Here is a 23545-nt window from a genome sequence, read left to right as displayed (position 1 = left end):
CTGTGCCCGGCCAACAAAAATTTTTTTAAATTAGGTGGATGTGGTGATGCGCAGCTATGGTCCCAGCTACTCAGGAGACTAAGGTGGGAGAATTGCTTGGGCTTGGGAGGTCAAGGCTGCGGTGAGCTGTGATTACACCACTGCACCCCAGCATGGGTGACAGAGTGAGACTCTGCCTCAAAAAATAAATTAATTAAATAAATAAATAAAATAAAAATCATGTAACCTCTGGCCACATGGCTTCTGAGCAGTAAAGGATTATAGAAACCATGCCTACATTTTAGCAGAATTCAGGCCCTTCCCAGAATCCTAATTTTGTGGCCTTTCACTCGTCTTACAAAGGTGATTGCAGCCCCCAAACAAAGAGGGGTGTCAGTTTTAGGGAGGGACAATTATCATCGTGCTTCAGAGTTAAACTATAAACAAAATTCCTCCTATAATCAGCTTGGCCTACACCCGGGAGTGAGCAGCATGCCCAGGTCATGCTGGATCTGAGCTTGAATTCACACTCAAATCTGTCTGCTTCCAAACAGGTCAGACTAGAGGGGATTTTTTTTTTTTTTTTTTTTTTTCTCATAAAGAGGTAGCTCCTGGCCAGGAGCGGTGGCTCACACCTGTAATCCCAGCACTTTGGGAGGCTGAGGCAGGTGGATGACTTGAGGCCAGCAGTTCGAGACCAGCCTGGCCAATATGGTAAAAACCCATCTCTACTAGAAATACTAAAAAATTGAGCCAAGCCTAGTGGCACGCACCCGTAGTCCCAGCTGCTTGGGAGGCTGAGCCACAAGACTCGCTTGAACCGGGGAGGCAGAGGTTGCAGTGAGTCGAGATCATGTCACTGCACTCCAGCCTGGGGAACAGAGCAAGACTCTGTCTCAAAAAAAAAAAAAAAAAGCGTTAGCTCCCACTATTTAACTATCAATAGGCTGAGTCTTTAAATACTTCCTTTCTATATTATTTATTATTCTTTTGCTTGCAAATGACAGGAGCCCCTGTCAACCTAGCTTAAGGAAAATGGAAGCTGTTGACAAGTTATGGGCACATGTCACGGTGCACAGGACAGAAGAGCAGCTGGCACAGGTGTGTGAAGGAAGGTGCTCAGTTGGAGTGTCCCCCAATCCCCGCCACTTTCTCCTCTGCTCGTCACAGATGTGCTGCTGGCTTCCCTGGCCATGGTGACCATCTTGAACACCTATCCCCTATTAGAGTCTGGGCTCTCCAAGGATGATTGACTCTCCTTTTTCTGTCCCAAATCCAAATTTCTGGGGAGAAACTCTGGCCCAGCTTGAGCCAGGCGATGACTCCCAGCTCAGCACCATTGCCAGGGTGTGGGTTGCCCTGTATTAAAGCAGATATTCCAAACACTTAAGTAGTCACCACAGCCAGGGAGGGGGAATGCCATGACTCCCAAAATTTTCTCTAGAAGGGGGAGAACAAGATCTTCCATTGCCCCTCTCAGCTCACAGAAATTGTTTTGAGGGAGAGAAACACATGTTCTAGAATTTGGTCAGAGAATTGTGTCAGTGCCAGAGAACAAGTGTCCTTTAACTGCTCAGCCAATTCTTTATGTTGCTAATAGGGTGGCCCATGAGCAGATGCACTTCAGCCTAGGAAAACAATCACATTCTTGGTTATAAGCAGCCTTCCCCCACCACAGACACACTCTTGTGGTCTAGAAGGAGGAGACTGAGAAAAGGGGGAGCTAACAGGTCTGCAAAAATAGTCACGAGAATTTTCAGGGAGCCTGTTAAGGGGGTATCATTTGAAGGAGATCTGAAGGTTGAGAAATACCATCGTCTCAGGTGGGGAGGGGCACTCCTGCAGAGGAATGTAGGCAAGCAGGGTCTGAGTGGCTGGAGTGGGAAGGGCACTGGTTTGGGGGATGCTGAGCTGGGTAGGGGCTGGGGGAGTTGGGGTCTCTCAGCCCATTACTGGGTTTGCTCATGGGGATTGGTAAGAAAGTGTGACATAACCTGCACTAAGCTCTGAAAAGACGACCACAGCTGCCGTGTTAAGAATGGACTTAGGGACAGGGTTGGCTGCCAATGGGAGAAGACGGGTGTTATACCTTTTTGCTTGTTTTTTGGAGACAGAGTCTCACTCTGTCACCCAGGTTGGAGTGCAGTGCTGCGATCTCGGCTCACTGCAACCTCCACCTCCCAGGCTCAAGTAATTCTCATGCCTCAGCCTCCCAAATAGCTGAGATTACAGGCATGTGCTGCCACACCTGGCTAATTTTTTATATTTTTAGTAGAGATGGTGTTTTTCTATGTTGGCCAAGTAGGTCTCGAACTCCTGGCCTCAAGCAATCTGCCAGCCTCAGCCTCCCAAAGTGTTGGGATTACAGGCGTGAGCCACTGTGCCTGGCCATGATGTCTTTTTTCTGACACCAAATTTGTGGTTTCTCCACACCAAGCAATTCTCAAATTCTCTGACACCATCTGGGTGTTGTCAACTGAAAAATCATGAAATCTATACATTTGGAGAGGAGACTTTATTTCTGATAGAGGGTTACAGCCTGCAGGCTGGCCATTCCCAGGCTGGGAAGCAAAGCTGCTGGTAGATCCCAAAAGGCGGGCACTTTGAAGGAGAATGGGTTGGAACGGGGGTTTATGCCAAATGGTTGGCCAAGTACACACATTCAACAGGTTATAGGAGGGGCTATGAATATGCATGAAGGGGGTCCTGATGCATGCATGTTGAACAAACATGCCTGTAACATATAACCAAGGTTCACTTTGGGGTGGAGACTTCATATTTAAATGCATTACAATTAAGCCCTGTACATCAGAAGGTGAGGAAGAGACGTGAAGTCACCCCAGTGTGCAGCCTCTGTCAAACCCGGTCAGAACTAGTCCATGGTCATTGGTCTCTTATCAGGAAAAATGTATAGAAATCAGTCTCCTGTCCTATCAAGGCTGTAGTATGGCTTGTAGAATGGGGAATCAGCCAGCCAGAGTCTGTGGGATGAACTGCAATTGTTTCAGTATTGCTTATCTCAAGGCCAGTGCTTGTTTAGGGGCTAGAGAAAAAGGAAAACCTTGTGGCAGTTGGAACATAGTTTATTCTTTAAGTGTAGGGTGTGTGATCTCACCCTTGCCTGGAGCACGCTTAGGTCTTGTTTGTAATTTGGTATCTTATTACCACAAAGAGTCTGTTCTGTTAGTCTTAGGACCTCTGTTTTCACATTAATGCTGGTCAGTTGTGTCTAAAGTGTGAAAGGGAGGGAGTATACTGAAGTGAGTTTGATCTCCTGTCCTGTCATGGCTGAGAACTCAGTTTTTAAGGTTTCCCTGGAGTCCCCTTGGCCAAGAGAAGGTCTATTCAGTTAGGTAGGGGGTTTAGGGTTTTCTTTTTAGTTCTCACTCTCCAAACAATTCAATTCACTTCTGACACTATCCGGAGTTAGCACAGATGCTGGGCTAAGGGCTCAGTCCCACAAGATTGCCCCACTTCCGACTCAGCCAAAAAGTCCCAGGTCCCAGTCTACCTGTACCTCTGTCCAACTTGGCTACCAATTTGAGCGTTCCCATGACCCCCTCCTCAGGTTCAATACTTGGCTAGAATGACTCACAGAACGGAGGCAAATGCTTTACTTACATTGACCAGTTTATTATAAAGGATCCAACCAGGAATAGCCAGATGGAAGAAATGCACAGGGCAAGGTGTATTAGTCTGTTTTCATGCTGCTGATAAAGACATACCCAAGACTGGGTAATTTATAAAGAAGAAGAGATTTAATGAATTCACAGTTCCACATGGCTGTGGAGGCCTCACAATCACACGTGAAAGTGAGAGGCACGTCTTACATGTGGCAGACAAGACAGAATGAGAGCCAAGCAAAAGGGGTTTCCCTTTATAAAACCATCAGATCTTCTGAGACTTATTCACTACCATGAGAACAGTATGGGGGAAGCTGCCCCATGATTCAATTATCTCCCACCAGGTCCCTCCCACAACATGTGGGAATTACAGGAACTACAATTCAAGATGAGATTTGGGTAGGGACACAGCCAAACCATATCACAAGGTGTGGGGGTGGGTAGCGCAGAGCTTCCATGCCCTCTCCAGGCACACTGCCCTTCCAGCATATGGACATGGTCACCAACCTAAAAGTTCTGTGAATCCCAGTCTTTAGGGCTTTTTATGGAGGTTTCATTATTGCAGGCGTGATTGATCAAATTCCTGACCATTGGTCATTGAACTCAATATTCAGAACCTCTTCCATGTAGGTCAGGGGCTGGGGTGACAGTTCCAACACTTTAATCACTCCTGTCTTTCTGGCACCAGCCCCCAACCTGAAGCTATCTAGGCACCCGCTTCCTTGCAGGAGTCATTTCATTAGCATAAACTCAAGTAGGGTTAAAAGGGGCTTGTTATAAATAACAAAACACAGTCCTATTATTAGCAGCTGGGAATCCATACAGATCAGCAGCAACCTCAATTCTTGCCTCCTCAGAAGAAAGAATTTGATGGAGGAGCATAAGGCAGAGTGAGAGACTGAGGCAAGTTTTAGAGTAAGAGTGAAAGTTTATTAAGAAGTTTTTTTTGTTGTTTTTTTTTGTTTTTTTTTTGTTTTTTTGAGACGGAGTCTTGCTCTGCCGCCCAGGCTGGAGTGCAGTGGCCGGCTCTTAGCTCACTGCAAGCTCCGCCTCCTGGGTTCACGCCATTCTCCTGCCTCAGCCTCCCAAGTAGCTGGGACTACAGGCGCCCGCCTCGTCGCCCGGCTAGTTTTTTGTATTTTTTTAGTAGAGACGGGGTTTCACCGTATTAGCCAGGATGGTCTCGATCTCCTGACCTCGTGATCTGCCCGTCTCAGCCTCCCAAAGTGCTGGGATTACAGGCTTGAGCCACCGCACCCGGCATTAAAAAGTTTTAGAGTAGGAATGAAAGGAAGTACAGTACACTTGGAAGAGGACCAAGTAGGCAACTTGAGAGAGTCAGATATGTGGTTTGACCTTTGACTTGGGGTCTTATAGGTTGGCGTGCTTCCAGGGTTGCATTACTTCTCCCCCAGCTCTTCCCTTGGGGTGGGCTACACAAATGTGCAGTGGCCTGCCGGCACTTGGGAGGGGCCACATGCGCAATGTGTTTACTGAAGTTGTGTACATGCTCATTTTTCCCTTACCAGTCGAGTGTGCATAGAGGAAGGTCATATACCAGTTAAACTCTGCCATTTTGCCTCTTAGTGCACATGCTTGAGCCTACTTGCCCAATTCCTGAGATCTTATTGGGAAGCTGCTGATCACCAGCTTCAGATGTTTTCTATCTACCGGGAGACGGCCTTTCCCTGCTGCTGGCTGTGACCAATTATTATTTCAGAGAGATAGTTTAACAACGTCCTGACCATCACCTGATGATTGCCTGACATTCCTGTTGCCAGGGAGCCCTCTCCTGTCCTGCTCATATCTGGCTAACTATCTAACACGATCACAGGAAATTCCAGAGGGTTTTGGAGCTCTGGGAGCTGTGTGCCAGAAATCTGGGGCAAAGGTGAAATACATATTTGCTATTGTACCACACCTGAGGTGTTCGGAAAGGCAGTTGTAGCACAGGTGAGGTGATAGGGGCTGATGTCAGGGAGGTGACACTGGAACCAGAAAGCAGTGGAGGGACTCACGAACTCAAGAGAGCTCTGGGTGGTGGAGCAGACTAAGATTGTGGGTAGAGATATAGGAAATGATATAGAAAAGGGAAGAATTCCTAAGTTTCTGGTTTGAGCATCTGGGAGAGTTGAGTGAGAGATGGCCATTTACTGAAATGGGACAGATTTGGGGAGAAACATGTTCGAGAGAAAATAAAAAGTGGAGAGGTGAAGAAGCCCACTGAGTGGTCTGAAGGTCAGCGTAACCTCCCCGCATGTTCTTCTTGCCTGCTGCCCAGGTAGGACTGATTAATCAAGACAGAGATTGCAATCGATAAAGAGTTTAATACACATAGAGCCAGCTAAATGGGAAGCCAGAGTTGTATTAATACTCAAATCAGCCTCCCTGAAAATTCAGAGGCTAGGGCTTTTTAAGATAGTTTGGTGGGCAGGGGGCTATGGAATGAGGAATGCTGATTGGTTGGGTCAGGATGCAATCATAGTGGGTTGAAATAGGCTCTTCTTGCTGTCTTCTATTCCTGAGTGGATTGCAGAACTAGTTGAGCCAGATTACCTGTCTGGGTGGTGTCAGCTGGTCCATCAGAACATAGGATCTGAAAAATACCTCAAATACCAATCTTAGGTTTTGTAACAGTAATATTATCTACAGGAGCAATTGGGGAGGTTAGTGATCTTGTGGCCTCTGGCTGCATGACTCCTGGGCCATACTTTCTAATCATATTGTAGCAAGACAAGCCACAGAAAAAACCCCTCAGACACCGAGTTAAAGAAGGAAGGGCTTTATTCAGCCGGGAGCTTTGGCAAGACTCACGTCTCCAACAACCGAGCTCCCCGAATGAGCAATTCCTGTCTCTCTTAAGGGCTTACAACTCTAAGGGGGTCTGTGTGAGAGGGTTGTGATTGAGCAGGCAGGGGGTACACGACTGGGGGCTGCATAAACCAGTAATTAGGATAGAACAGAACAGGACGGGGATTTTCACAGTGCTTTTCCATACAATGTCTGTAATCTGTAGATAACATCACCAATTAGGTCAGGGGTCAATCTTTAACTACCAGGCCTAGGATGTGGTGGCGGGCTGTCTGCTTGTGGACTTCATTTCTGCCTTTTAGTTTTTACTTCTTTCTTTGGAGGCAGAAATTGGGCATAAGACAATATGAGGGGTGGCCTCCTCCCTTAATGTGGCCAATTTGTTTTGTTTGTTTGTTTTTGAGTTGGAGTCTCGCTCTGTCACCCAGGCTGGAGTGCAATGGCATAATCTCAGCTCACTGCAACCTCTGCCTCTGGGTTCAAGCAATTCTCCTGCTTCAGCTTCCTGAGTAGTGGGATTACAGGCACCTGCCACCCTGCCCAGCTAATTTTTTGTATATTTAGTAGAGACGGGGTTTCACTGTGTTAGCCAGGATGGTCTTGATCTCCTGACCTCGTGATCCACCCACCTCAGCCTCCCAAAGTGCTGGGATTAGAGGTGTGAGCCACCTCACCTGGCCTCCAGTTTGTTACTTTTACAAAGGTAGTCTGGTCCCCAAGCAAGGAGGGAGTTTGCTTCGGGGAGGGCTGTTAACATTTTTGTTTCAAAGTTAAGCTATACACTGGCTACGGTGGCTCACACCTGTATATCTTGACACTTTGGGAAGCTGAGGCAGAAGGATCACTTGAAGCCAGGGGTTTGAGACCAGCCTGAGCAGCATAATGAGATCTTGTCTCTACAAAATTAAAAAAAAAAAAAAAATTACCCAGGAGTGGGCCAGGCATGGTGGCTCACACCTGTAATCCCAGCACTTTGGCAGGCTGAGGTGGGCAGATCACTTGAGGTCAGGAGTTCAAGACTACTCTGGCCAACATGGTGAAACCCTGTCTCTACTAAAAATACAAACTTAGCCAGGCGTGGTGGCATGCACCTGTAAACCTAGCTACTTGGGAGGCTGAGGCATGAGAATCACTTGAACCCGGGACACAGAGGTTGCAGTGACCTGAGATTGCACCACTGCACTCCAGCCTGGGTGACAGAGTGAGACTCTGCCTCAAAAAAAAAAAAAAAAGGCCGGGCACAGTGGCTCACACCTATAACCCCAGGACTTTGGGAGGCCGAGGCAAGTGGATCACCTGAGGTCAGGAGTTTAAGATCAGCCTGGCCAACATGGTAAAACCCCATCTCTACTAAAAATACAAAAATTAGCCAGGCATGGTTGTGCATGCCTGTAATCCCAGCTACTTGGGAGGCTGAGGCAGGAGAATTGCTTGAACCCAGGAGGCGGAGGTTGCAATGAGGCAAGATTGCACCGCTACACTCCAGCCTGGGCGACAGAGCGAGACTCTGTCTTAAAAAAAAGAAAGAAGGAAAAAAATTAGCCAGAAGTAGTGGTGTATGCCTGTAGTTCCAGCTACTTGGCAGGCTGAGGTGGGAGGATCACTTGAGCCCTGGAGTTCACGGCTGCAGTGAGCTATATGATTGTGCCACTGCACCCCAGCCTGGGTAACAGAGCAAGACCTTTTCTCTAAAAAATAATAACAGAGTTAAACTATAAACTAAATTCCTCCCAAAGTTAGTTTGGCCTATGCCCAGGCATGAACAAGGGTAGTGTGAAGGTTTGAAGCAAGATAGAGTCAGGTCAGATTTCTTTCACTTTCATAATTTTCCTATGCCAGATTTTTCTCAATGTCATTTTTACAAAGGCATTTTCATCAGTGGATGTGAAATTTGGTGCCATTGGTGTTTGATGCCATGGGCCTGAGTAAGCTCATCTGGGCAGAGGGTATAGAGAAGAACGAGAAGAATAGAGGGTCCAGGACCAAGCCCCCAGTAGTTCAAAGAGAGGAAAGAGCCAGAAAATGAGGCTGAGACAGCGCAGCCAGGAGGCAGAAGAAGAGAAAGAAGAGTGTGTCTGTAGAATTAAGATGAGTGTTGAAAGTATCATTGGCTTTGCAACATGAAGGTCATTGGTGACCTTGAATGGGCTAGTTTCAGTGGTGAGAGGGCACAACTTCTCCTAGTTTCATGAGATTAGTGGTTGGATCTATTTTATTTGAGTAATAAAATAAGTGGATTGGAGCTGGCGGCTATTATTCTCAGCAAACTAATGTAGGAACACAAAACCAAATACTGCATGTTCTCACTTATACATGGGAGCTAAATGATAAGCCCTTATGGACGCAAATAAAGGAACGACAGACACTGGGGTCTACTTGAGGGTGAAGGGTGGGAGGAGGGAGAGGAGCAGGAAAATTAACTATTGGGTATTGGGCTTAATAGCTGTGTGATGAAGGCCGGGTGCAGTGGCTCACGCCTGTAATCCCAGCACTTTGGGAGGCTGAGGCGGGCAGATCACAAGATCAGGAGATCGAGACCATCCTGGCTAACATGGTGAAACCCCTTCCCTACTAAAAATACAAAAAAATTAGCCAGGTATGTGGCAGGTGCCTGTGGTCTCAGCTACTCGGGAGGCTGAAGCAGGAGAATAGCGTGAATCCGGGAGGCGGAGCTTGCAGTGAGCCGAGATCTCACCACTGCACTCCAGACTGGGTGACAGAACGAGACTCTGTCTCAAAAAAAAAAAAAAAGAACTTATGGACACAAAGAGGAGAACAACAGACACTGGGGTCTACTTGAGGTTGGAGGGTGAGAGGAGGGAGAGGAGCAGAAAAAATATTGGGTACTGGGCTTAATAGCTGGGTGATGAAACAGTCTGTACAACAGACCCTTGTGACACATGTTTACCTATGTAACACACCTTCACATGTACCCCTAAATCTAAAATAAAAGTTAAAAAAAATGGGTGACTCCAGAAGGCCAGAGGACTTGGGAACATTTTTGAGCTACATGTATAAGACAGCATCAAAAAGAAAAAGCCCCTGTGACATTTTCATTAATCCACATGGTTGGGATGTGAGCTACAAAAGAGGCTCCTCGCAGCTTGAGGGCAGGCTCGGGAAAACCCTAGAAGCTGCTAGAGAAACTGTGAACGGAGGATGTGGCTGTGAAGCAGTTCCCCAGCTGCTCCCGGGGAGGAGAAGTGACCCACCTCTTGGAGATGGTAAGCCCTACAGACAGGAAGGAAGAGTACCCTGTTTATTTTAGTCTGCCTGATTTCACATCTGCTGACGTCTTCCCGCCCTTTCCCGCCCACTCTGCTCCCCGTCTTTAAACCTTAACCGCTTAGGAGATAAAAACATAGCCCCGAAGCCACAGCTGAGTGATGTACCAGGTCAATCGGCACAACCAGTTTACTGGGGAACTGAAGCAGGTGATGTTCAGACGGAACACGGAGAGAACCGAGTGCAGCGCCTCTCCTGGGCTTTGGGGCCTCGGAAGAGCAAGTCACCAGGCCTGGAGACTGAATATCAGATTTACATGTTCACCATCCTGTCTTCTTGGAAAAATGGATTTTAAATCTAAATCCTGCCACTGAGCAGGGCCAGACTGGGAGTCAAAGGTGCTGGCACAGACTGGCAACTGGCATGGTGTTTGATTCTTTTGCAAAATGCTCACAACCCTTTAAGTCCGTTAAAAAAAAAAAAAAAGAACCCAAAACATGGAAAAGATACGCTCTGTGCCTTCCAGGAACTGTGAATGGACCACAAGGCATCACAGATGTCCACAGGGTACCCAGGTACCCATCACGTCTGAGGGCTGTTTGGAGCCACTCATATTTTCTCTTGTTAAAATAAATGGGCTTTTGTGTTGGAAATAATTTCATGGTTTGATTTCCTCTCAGGACATGCAACCCCTATTGACGTGAAAGTGCCTCACGGGTCCTCCCTCTGCTGTGGAGCTGGCTGTCCTGGGTGACCTTCCCTCGAGGTGTGCAGGGAGGCTTGTGTGGGGATGGCTGTTTCCCCCCCCACAGTCCCACCGCCTTTGGAACTGACTTTGCTGGGACTGGCTAGGGGCCGAGCTGGTGGCAGGCTGTGGAGAGGACTGGGCCACAGCCCTCTTAGCCCACTGGCAGGCCCTCCAACCTTCCACTGTGGGAGTGTGATTGCCAGAGACCCCAGACACTGTGCTTAGGACCTGCCACCGCATCTGTGCCAAGGCTCTGCCTCCCACAGGCTGCTACCAGCCTACTGCTGAGCAAGGCAGGGATACTCAGGCAGGCCTATTCCTGAGAGATGTGGGGCTCCACGGACAGGTGACTCTGACGCAAGGACTCCCCTAAACAGCTGTCTAAGGCCTCCTTTACTTCTCTCCTTCACAGGGGTCAGCCTGCATCGAAATCTGATGGTTCTCCCAGTGCCCCCATCTTGCTCTCTGTTCTCCTGCACAGGCATTTTCTCCAACATCTCTCTTGCATGTCTTATCCCATCCTGGTATCTGCTTCTCAGAGAACTTGAATGAACATACCTGGAGCTTCCAGTAATTGATGGGAGACAGCAGCAAAAAGCCCCTGTGTCTGCTGCCTGGAGGGCAAGGGCAGCGCTATGCATAGTTTCATCCCGATGATTGTCCATGATTCGGGACACCTTGTCCTCTCCTGAGAAGTGTGCATCGTGCCCCATACCTTTGTGTGGCCTGCTGGAGGATACTGACACAGAGGCCCAGCTTATATTTGGGGCTGTCTTACTTAATCCATGTCCACTCAAGTAACTGAGTGTCCCCATTACTGGTGTCTCCATGAGCCAATGATTCCCACGGTCTAGTGCAGACTACATGTGACTTCACACTGAAAAATGTAAAGCGCACTGGGGTGTGGTCAACAGTTCCTCCTCCTGTTTGTCAGGGGATGTGACACTTGTTGGCCCTCACCAGGGATTCTGGGTGTTTTGAGATTACAGAATAGAGAAGGAGAGAGGAAGGAGGGGTGTGGAGCAGAAGAAGGTGGTATAATGGTCATCTAAAGAATCATTTACAGAATAATGTCTGCCTCCCGTGTCCATACGTCTCTCCCTATGAAAAGAGTATTAAACCCTCAACCACCTGGCCTCTCTTCAAGTCTTATACTTTGTGCACAGCTCCCATGTTTGTATGAGCGTTAACAGATTTTGCAGACCCTTCTCTTCTGTTAATCTGCCTTTTGTCAGTTCGGTGAAGAGAGGAAGTTTTTCCTCTACCCTTACACTATATTAAGGAACAGACCCACACCTGGGAAAGTGAAGGCTTCCCCTACAGCTAGAAACATCTGAATTTCCATGGTGCAGTCCAGGAGAGAAATTCTCAGCACCTCTGCCCTTGAATAAGGCCTCACTATTCCTTCTTCAGTAAATGGAATTACTTGGGTCTCCATTCTTATGCTTGTGTGCCTCTCATCTCTTTACTTGATAATAGTCATTCATTCACTCTCTCACTGTTTATTCAACCCATGTTCATTGCAGTCAATATTTTGAACCCGCAAATGGAGCATCACCTTTGAATAAATCCAGAATCGTTAATGTGGAGAAGCTGGCTCCAGTCCTTCTCTTCATGGTCCCCTGCCTTCATTTGCTGTGCCCTGGTCACATTTGCCTTTCACTTCCTCAAAGACACTTAGAACTTTCCTGCCACTTAGCATTTGCATATATGCCACCCCCTCTGCTGGGACCGCCCTACCTCCTAATTTTCAGTTGACTGACTCGTCATCCTCTGAAGCCAGAGATTTCCATCTGTCCCCTTAGTCCTCACCATTTCACATGGGCATCATCTTGCTGTGTCTGCTTCTGTCTCCCATGCCAGGAGAAGTCAAAACCACTCCCCAGGACCCATTATTCAGACATGAGGATTATCTTTTTTTCCTGCAGAATGGTTTGCCCATTCACCCTCATTTTCATCACATATAGCTTATGACTCTGGCATGCATACAGATTTTATGTTGGAAAAATATAGCTTATGACTCTGGCATGCATACAGATTTTATATTGGAAACAAGTTTACAAAGTGACCCTGGGTAGGTGCCAGTGTGCCACTGGCCAGTGAGGAAGGCTGTCTCTGGGTCACCTCCACCTTTATCCAGGCCTCTATGATGGGAAGCCAATGTCTACAGCTTCTTTTCTTCCTCAAGGGAGTTCCATAGTTCCATCCAGATATGCATAAATTGCTCCAAATATGCTTCTCCCCTCCATAACAACCATCCTCAAAACTTGAAGAGAAAGGTTAATGCTGGTTCCTGCTGGGCGCGGTGGCTCACGCCTGTAATCCCAGCACTTTGGGAGGCCGAGGCGGGCGGATCACAAGGTCAGGAGATCGAGACCATGGTGAAACCCCGTCTCTACTAAAAATACAAAAAATTAGCCGGGCGCGGTGGCGGGCGCCTGTAGTCCCAGCTACTCAGGAGGCTGAGGCAGGAGAATGGCGTGAACCCGGGAGGCGGAGCTTGCAGTGAGCCGAGATCGCGCCACTGCACTCCTGCCTGGGCGACAGAGCAAGACTCCGTCAAAAAAAAAAAAAAAATTTTGGTTCCCATGCCTTCAATCACTTTGCTGTCTCCTTTTCCTAACTGCTTAATAGAGCCACAACCATCAGATGGGCTGGACATACTAGTAGGGCCTTCTCTACTCTGGGATCAACTACAGGCCCAGTGCAAAACCCTGTTCTAAGTGCTATGGTGACCTGCCACCACTCTGTTACCATATTCCTTCTCCAGAAATTTGTTCATTCAACAAACATTTATTGTGTTCGCTTTTGGCCCAACTCATAACCACTATGTATCAATGGGAAACACAGATGGAAGAGGCACAGTCCCTGTTATCAAGAAGCATACATGGTGTGGGGGATGGAGGGAGCAGGAGATAATCCAAACCATCCCAAAGCAATGTGGCAAAAGCATGAAGGAGACCCCTCACATAATCTGGAGGTTCCCTCCAGGAAGCCTTGTAAGATAATGGTGGTTGGCTTGGTAAAGAAGAGTGTCCTGCAGAAACCCAGCAGACTTCTTGGGGATGCCATTCAGTGTTGCCAAATCTGCTTAGCACCTGTTCAGAGACCACCTCTGCTGGAGGGGGTGGCCTGATACCACACTCAAGAGTTGAAACTAAGTGAACCGAAATTACCAAGGCTGCATCTCAGTGTTCACAAAATGCAGCTCTTGAGCAGGTGGGCCCCTCTCTCTAGTTTCCTGAAAGGTAATAGTTCTTTCTGGGGGGAATATTATACACCTCACTCTCTCCTGTGATTTTATATCTATCTCTGGCATACACTGAAAAAATGATAAGACATGTGAAAGACAATGTGATCCTTCATCAGACAAAAAGAAATGACCAACAGAAGCAGACCCACAGATAACCCAGATGCTAGCATTAGCCAACAAGGATTTAAGATAACTCTTTAAATATGTTAAAGAATTTATGTAAAAAGATAGGCAAATATAGGAAAATATGAAGTATCTGACAGAGAAATAAAACCTTAATTTAAGAATAGAGTCCACACAGAAGAAGAAAGAATTAGAGAACTCAAAACACATGCCAGTAAATATACAATTATCCTGTGACCTAGGAATTGCATTCTTGGGCAGTGTTTTAGTCCATTTTCTATTGCTTGTAACAGAATACCTGACACTGGGTAATGTATTAAGAAAGGGAATTTATTTTTTACAGTTATGTAGCCTGAGAAGTCCAAGGTCAAGAGGCTGCATCTGGTGAGAGCCTTCTTGCTGGTGGGAACTCTGGTGTACTGAGGGGGGTGCAGGGCATCACATGGCTAACTTGCCATCTTGTCTCTTTTCTTCTTTTTATAAGGTCACCAATTCCCCTCCCATGATAACTCATCAATCCACTAATTTATTAATCCATTAATCCATTAATAGTGTAATCCAATCACCTTTTTTTTTTGGAGATGGAGTCTTGCTCTGTTGCCCAGGCTTGAGTGCAGTGGTGCAATCTAAGCTCACTGCAACCTCTGCTTCCTGGGTTCATGCGATTCTCCTGCCTCAGCCTCCTGAGTAGCTGAGATTACAGGCACATGCCAGCACGCCCGGCTAATTTTCATATTTTTGTATTTTTAGTAGAGATGGGGTTTTGCCATTTTGGCCAGGCTGGTCTTGAATTCCTGACCTCAGGTGATCCACCCGCCTCGGCCTCCCAAAGTGCTTGGACTACAGGCGTGAGCCCCCGCGCCCAGCCTGCCAATCACTTGTTAAAGGTCTCACTTCTCAATACTGCCATTGGGGATTAAGTTTCAATAAGAGTTTTAGAGGAGACATTCAAACCACAGCAGACATTTATCCAGAGAAATGAGAAGTTATATTTACACAAAAACCTGTACATGAATGTTCATAGCAGCTTTACTGATAGTAGCCAAAACTGGAAATAACCAAGATGTCCTTTGATGGGTGAATGGTTAAACAATGATATATTCATACCATAGAATTCAACTCAATGATTAAAAAAAAATGAACTATTAATAATGGAACAACTTGGATGAATCTCAAGGGAATTCTGCTGAGTATAAAAAGGCAATCTGAAAGGCCACATACTATATAATACCAATTATATAACATTCTTGAATATCCAAATTATAGAGATGAAGAACAGATTAGTGGTTGCCAGAGGTTAGTGGTGAGGTAGGGGTGTAGTAGGAGGATGGGGGTGGTTATAAAAAGGTAACTTGAGGAAACGTTGTAGCGATGAAATTGTTCTGAATCTGGACTGTGATGGTGCATACATGAACATACACCTGTGATTGAATTGCAAAGACTAAATACATGTGTGCATGTGCACACATACACACACAATCAATACAAGAACTAAGAACATCTGAATAAGATTGATGGGTTTTATCAAGGACAGTATCCTGGTTGTGAGATACTGTAGTTCTGCAAGACGTTATCACTGGGGGAAACTAGGTAAAGGGTCCAAAGGATCTCTATTAATAATTTCTCACAACTGTATTTCTTTTTAAAATTAAAAAAAAAGTACAGAACAGACGGTCAGAGGACTGTGAGACAATATCAAATGATCAAATGTAAATTAAAGGCCGGGCGCGGTGGCTCAAGCCTGTAATCCCAGCACTTTGGGAGGCCGAGACGGGCGGATCACGAGGTCAGGAGATCGAGACCATCCTGGCTAACACTGTGAAACCCCGTCTCTACTAAAAAAAAAAAAAAATACAAAAAATTAGCAGGGCAAGATGGCGGGCGCCTGTAGTCCCAGCTACTCGGGAGGCTGAGGCGAGAGAATGGCGTAAACCCGGGAGGCAGAGCTTGCAGTGAGCTGAGATCCGGCCACTGCACTCCAGCCTGGGCGACAGAGCGAGACTCCGTCTCAAAAAAAAAAAAAAAAGTAAATTAAAGTGATATACCAGAAAGAGAAGAGAGGTGAAATTGGGGGAGACATATTTGTGAAGATTTAATGGCTGACAATTTTCCAAAATTGATGAAAGATATCAACCCACAAATTCCTAAATCTTAAAAACCCCAAGCGGGATAAATACAAAGAAAAAAACTACAACTAGGCATATCCTAGTCAAACTATAGATACAATCTTTAGAGTTAAAACAGAAAATCTTCTAAGTAGCCAAAGGAAAGAAAACATTATCTTTAATACAAACAACAAAAAGAATGATGGTTAATTTTCATCTGAAACAATGAAATCCAGGAGTCAATGAAATGATATCTAAAATGTTGAAAAAAAAAAAAGTACCATGCAAGAAGGCTGTATCCAGTATGGAATAGGGAAAGAAAGGTTTCTCAAACCAAAGCTATGAGAACTTACTGCTGAAGAACCACTGAAAGAAACACTAAAGAAAATGCTTTAAGCTAAAGGGAATTTATCTTAGATTGAAGCCCAGAACTACAAGAAGGAGGAAAAACTCCAGAAATGGTAACTACTGGGGTAAATATAAAAGTATTTTTTCTTTTTAAAATTTCTTTGAAGACTTGACTGTCTGAAGCAAAAATAATATGCATTTATATGGGATTTATAAAATATGTAGAAAAAGTGTATACCTCAAAGGACAGGGAAGGGAAACTGTTGCAAGAATGGTTCAATTTTTGCCTTGTTTGTAAAGTGGTACAATATTAACTCAAGGAAGATTATTATAAGGTTGTATGTTGTAATATCTAAAATAATAACTAAAAAGGCCTTAGAGGAGTACAATAAATATATTATCTATTCAATATTCACACCTGGGTAAGGTGGGCATTGCTACTTGATTTACAGAGAAAGAAACTGGAGAAGCTAAAGCTTTGCCCTGGGTCACCAGATAGGGATATAGGTACACCAGAACTGAACCCAAGTTTTTAGACCCCCAAGCCTAGTGACCCTTGTGTCACTGACAGATTTTCTCTGTACAGGGATAGATAATAAATATTTTAGACTTCATAGGACATAAGGTCTCTGTTGCAAATACTCAACTCTGTTCAAAAGCAGACACAGATGATATATAAACAATTGAGCATGGCAGTGTTCCAATACAACTTCATTTACAAAAACAGATGCTAGGCTAGCTTTGACCCACAGGCCATCATCTGCCAATCTCTCCATTATTCCACTGCCCAGTGGTTTTCAGTTCTGGCCCAGAGAGGGCCATTCTGATCGATAGCCAAGGTCCAGAACCACCAACACACCCGTGGGTTCTATCTGGTTTAAACACTTGGTTGTCCTCCCCACTCCTCTCCCCTTCCCGGCTCCCATGGGCTCTGGCCTCAGCATTTTGGTAAATAGAAATGTTCAGTCCTTTTGTACTCTCACCTCAGGGGAAATATCCCAGCGAAGGCCAGGGCTTGCTGGGCCCCGTTACTGAAACACATTGTACTTCCTGAGCTTTCCAATTTTCCAGTCTTAAAATAGACCCACAGTGCTTCCTCCAGCAGCTCCCTCACTCCCTCCTCGCAGCTGTCTTTGCCTCCCCATCCGGCTTCTTCGCTCTTGGGGTCAGCCCAGCTCTTGGCCACCAAGACTTGAAAACACACGCAAACTATATTTGCAATGGGCTACTGTGTTCAGACGATGCCCCACGGCTGATCCTCAATAATCAGTGATTCTGTGGCAGCCGGAGAGACCAGAGCCAAAGTCTTAACTGAAGGGCCAAGCAGGAAACCCTCCAGTTGTTACCCTTTTGTTCCCCATGAGGAGAAATCTCCAGGCATCATTTAGGGCTGCTCAGCAGTTTTCAACTTACAGAATGTCCCCAAACTATTTTCAGTACTGTTTCCTCTCAGAACTCCCACCCTACCCACCAGCTGGCACCCCCGAGTCAACTTTGGAATTAAAGAAATCAAAATCCCATTTGTGTTTCACTAACTTGAGGTCACAGAGCCGGCGTAAGGTCAGAATCAGAATTAAAGATTTTCCTGCACCGCCAGCTTCACCCAAAAGTCTGTAACCACTTCCTCCGCCCCAACAACATTCATTTGGGCCAATCTGAAGGTCAGACTTTTAGCCCATCCTGACCAGCTGCTTAGGACTCCTAAGGTCAGAGGCACTGCAGGGAGAATTCCACTTAGGGGCTGAGGAACAAATCCACTGATCACCTCCATTGCATATTTGTAAAAATGAGAAAAGCTGCCTGTACTGGGCAGTCCACGGGCACGTAGCTTGGGCACTAATTTCAGCCCCACTGGGCCCCTTGTCTGGGTGCCTTTGTGCAGTGTACAATCTCTACAACCACACCAGGGGCCTTGCTGATGAAGCGGTTTAGGGATTCTAAACTCTGCCCACCCTCCCAGAAAAAGTGCAGGCACCTTTATGGCTGGTATATAGGAACATACCACTACCCAAACCCACTGGGTGACAGCACATGACTACGCTTACCTACTGTACATTGTGTTAGATTCGGGAGACTCTCCACCATCAAGGTGCTGCTCAGCCCTCAAGGAAGTAGCCTAGTAGGGAAAACAGACACCAAGACGATTTCAGTACAATGCTATCTTAGGAGTTCAACTCAAGGTATTAAGGAGACTTTAATGGACAATTATCCATATTTCATTAAATCAAAGATCTCATTGATTTTAAGGTGCATGCACCACACACACACACACACACACACGCACGCACACACAAACAAAAAATGCTGACATTAAACTATGGCATGGTGTTCTCTTATTACTTAGATTTTTAATTCTATACTTAATGAACTATATCTTTCAGACTTATTTAGATTATTTTTAAATTTAGATTATTATTTTTAGACAAAATGTCACCCTGTCACCCAGGCTAGAGTGCAGTGGCACAATCTCCACTCACTGCAACCTCTGCCTCCCAGGTTCCAGCGATTCTCATGCTTCAGCCTCCTCCAAGTAGCTGGGATTACAGGCATGTGCCACCATGCCCGGCTAATGTTTGTATTTTCAGTAGAGATGGGGTTTCGCCATGCTGGCCAGGCTGGTCTCAAACTCCTGACCTCAAGTGATTTGCCCATCTCTGCCTCCCAAAGTGCTGGGATTACAGGCATGGGCCACTGTGCCCGGCCATTATTTAGTTAAATTTTACCATATATCACTATGATACATATAAAATACAAGTAAAATAAGTTGGTTACGGCATGGCTGAAATCTGTTCACATTCAGAACTCTTCTGAATCACTGTTGTACAAGAATTGTGACGTCCACGTCTTCTATGCTCTGATCCTTCCCATCGTCACGAGCACTGAGGATGTGGCATTTCCTAACAAGCTGCTCCACTCTTGTCTCTGGGATTTTCTTCCAAGTTACCAGTGGCCATTGTGCAAGATTTGCAGCAATGACATCACAGTTATTCCCTTTAAGAACACATCTTGACTTCAGAGATGCCAAACTGGAGAACTGTGCACTGGTGAGACAGGTTATCCAGCCGTGGGGAGGGCAGGTTGGTTCTGCAGGCTCCATGGCAACAAAATGCTCCCCACAAGTGAGAAGCCAGCTGTAGAGTCTTAAACCTCCCTGTGCATAGCGATTGCAACAAGATGCTGAGAGACTGGATTCAAACTCCTCCAAAAATGGTGGTTTGTTTCTCATGAGGTGAGCAGGTTCCCTGAAGGAGGGACTGGGGAGGCAGCTGAGCATCCCTGGGCTAGAAGACCTCTGAAGGCCTCTGCAGCCTGAGTCCCATGTCCTTGTGATGGTTACAACAAAGAGATAGAGAGCTGGGGCCTTTCTTCTCCTGCCTTCTTGCCACCTTCTGTACCCGGGCAGAGAGGTAGCCATCAGGGAAGCAAATGGCCACTTGCCCCCCAGAGGCCTCTCCATGGGCCATGCAGGGTGAAACATGCTCTGCTGACTCACTTCAGCCACCAGACCCCAAAGGCTGGGCCCGGGAACATGCCTCCTTGGAATGGACATGTTCTCAGTTCGCCCTATCCTGATATCCTATCTTAGGAGATTAACTCAACGTATTAAGTATCTTAGGAGTTTAACTCAGTTTCCTCTGGAGGATACAAAGCAGGTTCAGGCATGGTGGCTCAAGGGCATACAGTGACCCCTTCACAGCCAGGCCCCCTCAGCTGTAGGCTCTGGACCCCTGAATGAGCCTGCCCTCCTGGCTCTCCCCACAAGGCAGCACCCTCTACCCTAGTAATGCGCTGATGTTCCAGTCCTGGTCTTTCCCTTTCCAGCATGCTTCCAGGGCCTGTCCACTGGCAACACTGCCCCATCTGCCCCATCTCTCTCATTCCATAGCTCTGCCCTCACCCAGAGCCCCAGACATTCCCTGTATGCTCGGGGGCTGGCCCCAGGTGAGCTCCTCGCCACCTTGCTCGGGGCAGTGGCTGAAGCCTCCTCTTCAGTCTCTTGCCCCTGATTCACTGTGTTCACTACAAGCAGGAAGTTTTTTCTAAAAATGGTTCTGACTGGCCGGGCGCAGTGGCTCATGCCTGTAATCCCAACACTTTGGGAGGCTGAGGTGGGTGGACCACCTGAGGTCAGGAGTTCGAAACCAGCCTGGAGCCTGGCCAACATGGTGAAACCCCGTCTCTACTGAAAATACAAAAACTTAGCCAGGGGTGGTAGCAGGCGCCTGTAATCCCAGCTACTTGGGAGGCTGAGGCAGAAGAATCGCTTGAACCTGGGAGGAGGAGGTTGCAGTGAGCCGAGATCGTGCCATTGCACTGCAACCTGGGCAACAAGAGCAAGATTCTGGTTTTTTTGTTTTTTTTTTTTTTGAGATGGAGTCTTACTCTGTCGCCCAGGCTGGAGTGCAGTGGCCGGATCTCAGCTCACTGCAACCTCCGCCTAAAAAAAGGTTCTGACCTTGTCTCTCTGTAACCTAAACCCTTTCAGTGATTGTTCAAGGCACGTAAGGAGCTAGCCAGGGAGAGGGGGTAAGGGTGTTCTGGGAGAGACCAGTCCCTGGGAAGGCCCGGAGGGGAGATGGATTGCTAGTTCCTGACACCTGCTTGTGCCTCCTGCGTCTGGAGTGGAGAATGTATGGTAGTCCAGGACCCGGAGAACAGGTTCATGAGATGGACAGGGGCCACATTGTTCATGAGGGTTTTGTGAGCTGTACTGGAGCTGGGCATTCTAGGGAAGGCCCTACAGGGACCACTTTCCAGCATGAGTGTAGCTCTTCTCAGACTGTAATGTGCATTTGGGATCATCCAAGGATCTTGGTAAAGCGCAGCTTCTGATTCAACAAGTCTGGGGTGGGGTCTAAGAATAAGCATTTCTAACAAGCACCCAAGGTGATGCCCATGGTGCCGGTCCTGGGATCCCACTGTGAGTATCTAGGGGCTGCAGTGAGTTGTCTGACTCCCATAATGCACTATCCAGGTGCACAGGGGTTCATTCATTCATTCAAATCCTTACTGAGCACCTATGGTGTGTCTGAATGGCAGTCTAGGTCTAGAGATACAACAGATGATAAAACTGCTGTAAATAAAGCTGCAAAAGTCCCTGCCCTCATGATGCTGATATTCTGGAAGGGAAGACAAATGATAAGACACAGTAAATTAAGCAAAATATACTGTTATTTGCTAGGGGGTCGGGAGTGCTGGGGTGGGGTGGTATTTTATGTAGGATGGTCAGGGAAGACCTCACTGGAAGCAGACAACAGAAGGATGAGAGAGTGAGCCATGTGGGGTGGAGCTCTCTGGGTAGAGGGACAGCAGGTGTGCGGTCTTGAGGCAAGAGTGTGCCCTGCCTATCCAAGAAGCAGTGAGGAGGCCACTGAGGTGGGGGAATGGACAGAGCTCATGGGGACTGTGTCTTATTTAACTCCAGATATAATTTGCTTAGCATACCGCAGAGCAGTGAGGCTTGTGGTAGCTTGCGGGGTTGTGGCAGCAGGTGCAGGTGAGCACAACCCTCTAGGTGACCTGGTGTTCTTTGTTCTGCCCTGGACTCTGCCCTTGAGCCACTGCTCAGGCCTGGGAGGGTGGGCACCGGCACACACACACCCTGGGGGAGCAACAGACAGTCACAATTCCTGTCTCTTGAACTGACCCTTGGGTTTCAGAGAGAGATCAGCACCTAGAAAAAAATGAGATGCAAGACCCCTCCATCCCACTACCATTGTCTCTCCCTGACCCCCAAAGCCAGTCTTGAGCCTCAACTACCCTCTGGGAGGCCCTTGTTTGTCACTACCTCTTGCATCTCCCAGCATGGACTTCGATTGGGCCTCATCTCCACTGCAGCCCCCAGGGAACACTCGCCCCACCTGTGGTCACCCAGTAGTCTTTACAATTTTCTTTTCTTTCTTTTTTTTTTTTTTTTTTGAGACAGAGTCTCGCTCTGCCGCCCAGGCTAGAGTGCAGTGGCCGGATCTCGGCTCACTGCAAGCTCCATCTCCCGGGTTTACACCATTCTCCTGCCTCAGTCTCCCGAGTAGCTGGGACTACAGGCGCCCGCCACCTCACCCGGCTAGTTTTTTGTATTTGTTTTTAGTAGAGACGGGGTTTCACCCTGTTAGCCAGGATGGTCTCGATTTCCTGACCTCCTGATCCGCCCGTCTCGGCCTCCCAAAGTGCTGGGATTACAGGCTTGAGCCACCGCGCCCGGCCTACAATTTTCATTGAGATAGGGTCTCGCTCTGTCACCCAGGCTGGAGTGCAGTGGCAGGATCTTAGCTCACTGCAGCCTCCACATCCTGGGATCAAGTGATCCTCTCACCTCAGCTTCCCGAGTACGTGGCCACATGGGTGTGCACCACCACACCTGGCTAATTTTTAAATTTTTGTAGAGATGGGGTCTATCTCTACAAAATAGAGATAGTCAGATGGATACCCAGGCTGGAACCCGCAGTCTTGAGCAGCCATAGGAAAAGGAAGAGCTGCAGGAAGGGAAGCCTATGAGAATCAGGACCAGGCCTCTGACCGCCTCCTCTCTCCCTCCCTGGGTAGCCAATGCTCCCCACAGGACTGCCTCAGGACTCACCTTTTCCTGGCAGGCCAGGGAGACCGGCAACTCCTCTTCCTCTGGAGGCTGTTCCTCAGGGCATTGGAGGGCGGGAGGCTGCCTCTTCCCTGTCTCCATCCCCATCAGGATGCCGCACTGGTTCCCAGGCTTTCCCAGGCCAGGGTGGGGCTTCTGCCTGCGCAGAAGCGAGGCTAGGTGGCCTAAGGCAGGTTACCTGATGTTGCCAAGCCTGTTTCCTCATCTGTAAAGTGGAACGCTCCTCACACGTGGCTGGTGAGGATTCGATGGGACGAAGCACACGTCCTCCTAAGAGCGCTGGCTGACTGAAGAGTAGTGCCCTCACTGTGTGCCCTGGGCTGTCCTGAATCTGTTACACACACATTACTTCAGTGCACCCTCACAGCAAGGCAGAGGTTGGAGCCATTCTCTCCATTTCACAGACGAGGAAACAGAGGACAGAGAGGTTAAGGAACCTGCCAAGATCTTGTGGTTCATAAACAATAGAGCCCAGACAGGTTCCTGAAAGCCCCCTCTAACCCTGTGGGCCATCTGTCAAGTTCAATCTGTGGCACAAAGGGAGTACATCCCTGTCTGTACAAAAAATTCAAAAAATTATCTGAGTGTGCTTGTGCATGCCTATGGTCCCAGCTCTTAGGGAGGCTGAGGCAGGAGGATTTCTTGAGCCTGGGAGGTTGAGGCTGCAGTGTCATGACACGGCACTCCAGCCTGGGTGACAGAGTGAGACCCTGTCTTAAAGAAAAAAAAAAAAGA

General features: G+C 47.4%; 1 long non-coding RNA gene across 1 annotated transcript; it reads right to left on the bottom strand.

Annotated features, from left to right (window-relative positions):
• Positions 1-16104: 16104 nt before the first annotated feature.
• On the bottom strand, positions 16105-22101 carry LOC117084022. Its single transcript, XR_004437291.1, has 3 exons — positions 21817-22101; positions 21227-21335; positions 16105-18331 (listed from the first exon to the last, which is right to left on the bottom strand). It is a non-coding gene; the product is annotated as an uncharacterized LOC117084022 (long non-coding RNA).
• Positions 22102-23545: the final 1444 nt, after the last annotated feature.

Source organism: Trachypithecus francoisi, unplaced genomic scaffold, assembly GCF_009764315.1.
Source record: "Trachypithecus francoisi isolate TF-2019V2 unplaced genomic scaffold, Tfra_2.0 Lachesis_group0, whole genome shotgun sequence".
NCBI lineage: Eukaryota > Metazoa > Chordata > Mammalia > Primates > Cercopithecidae > Trachypithecus > Trachypithecus francoisi.
Note: the sequence above shows the minus strand (reverse complement) of the source record. Positions and strands in the feature narration are given on the sequence as shown.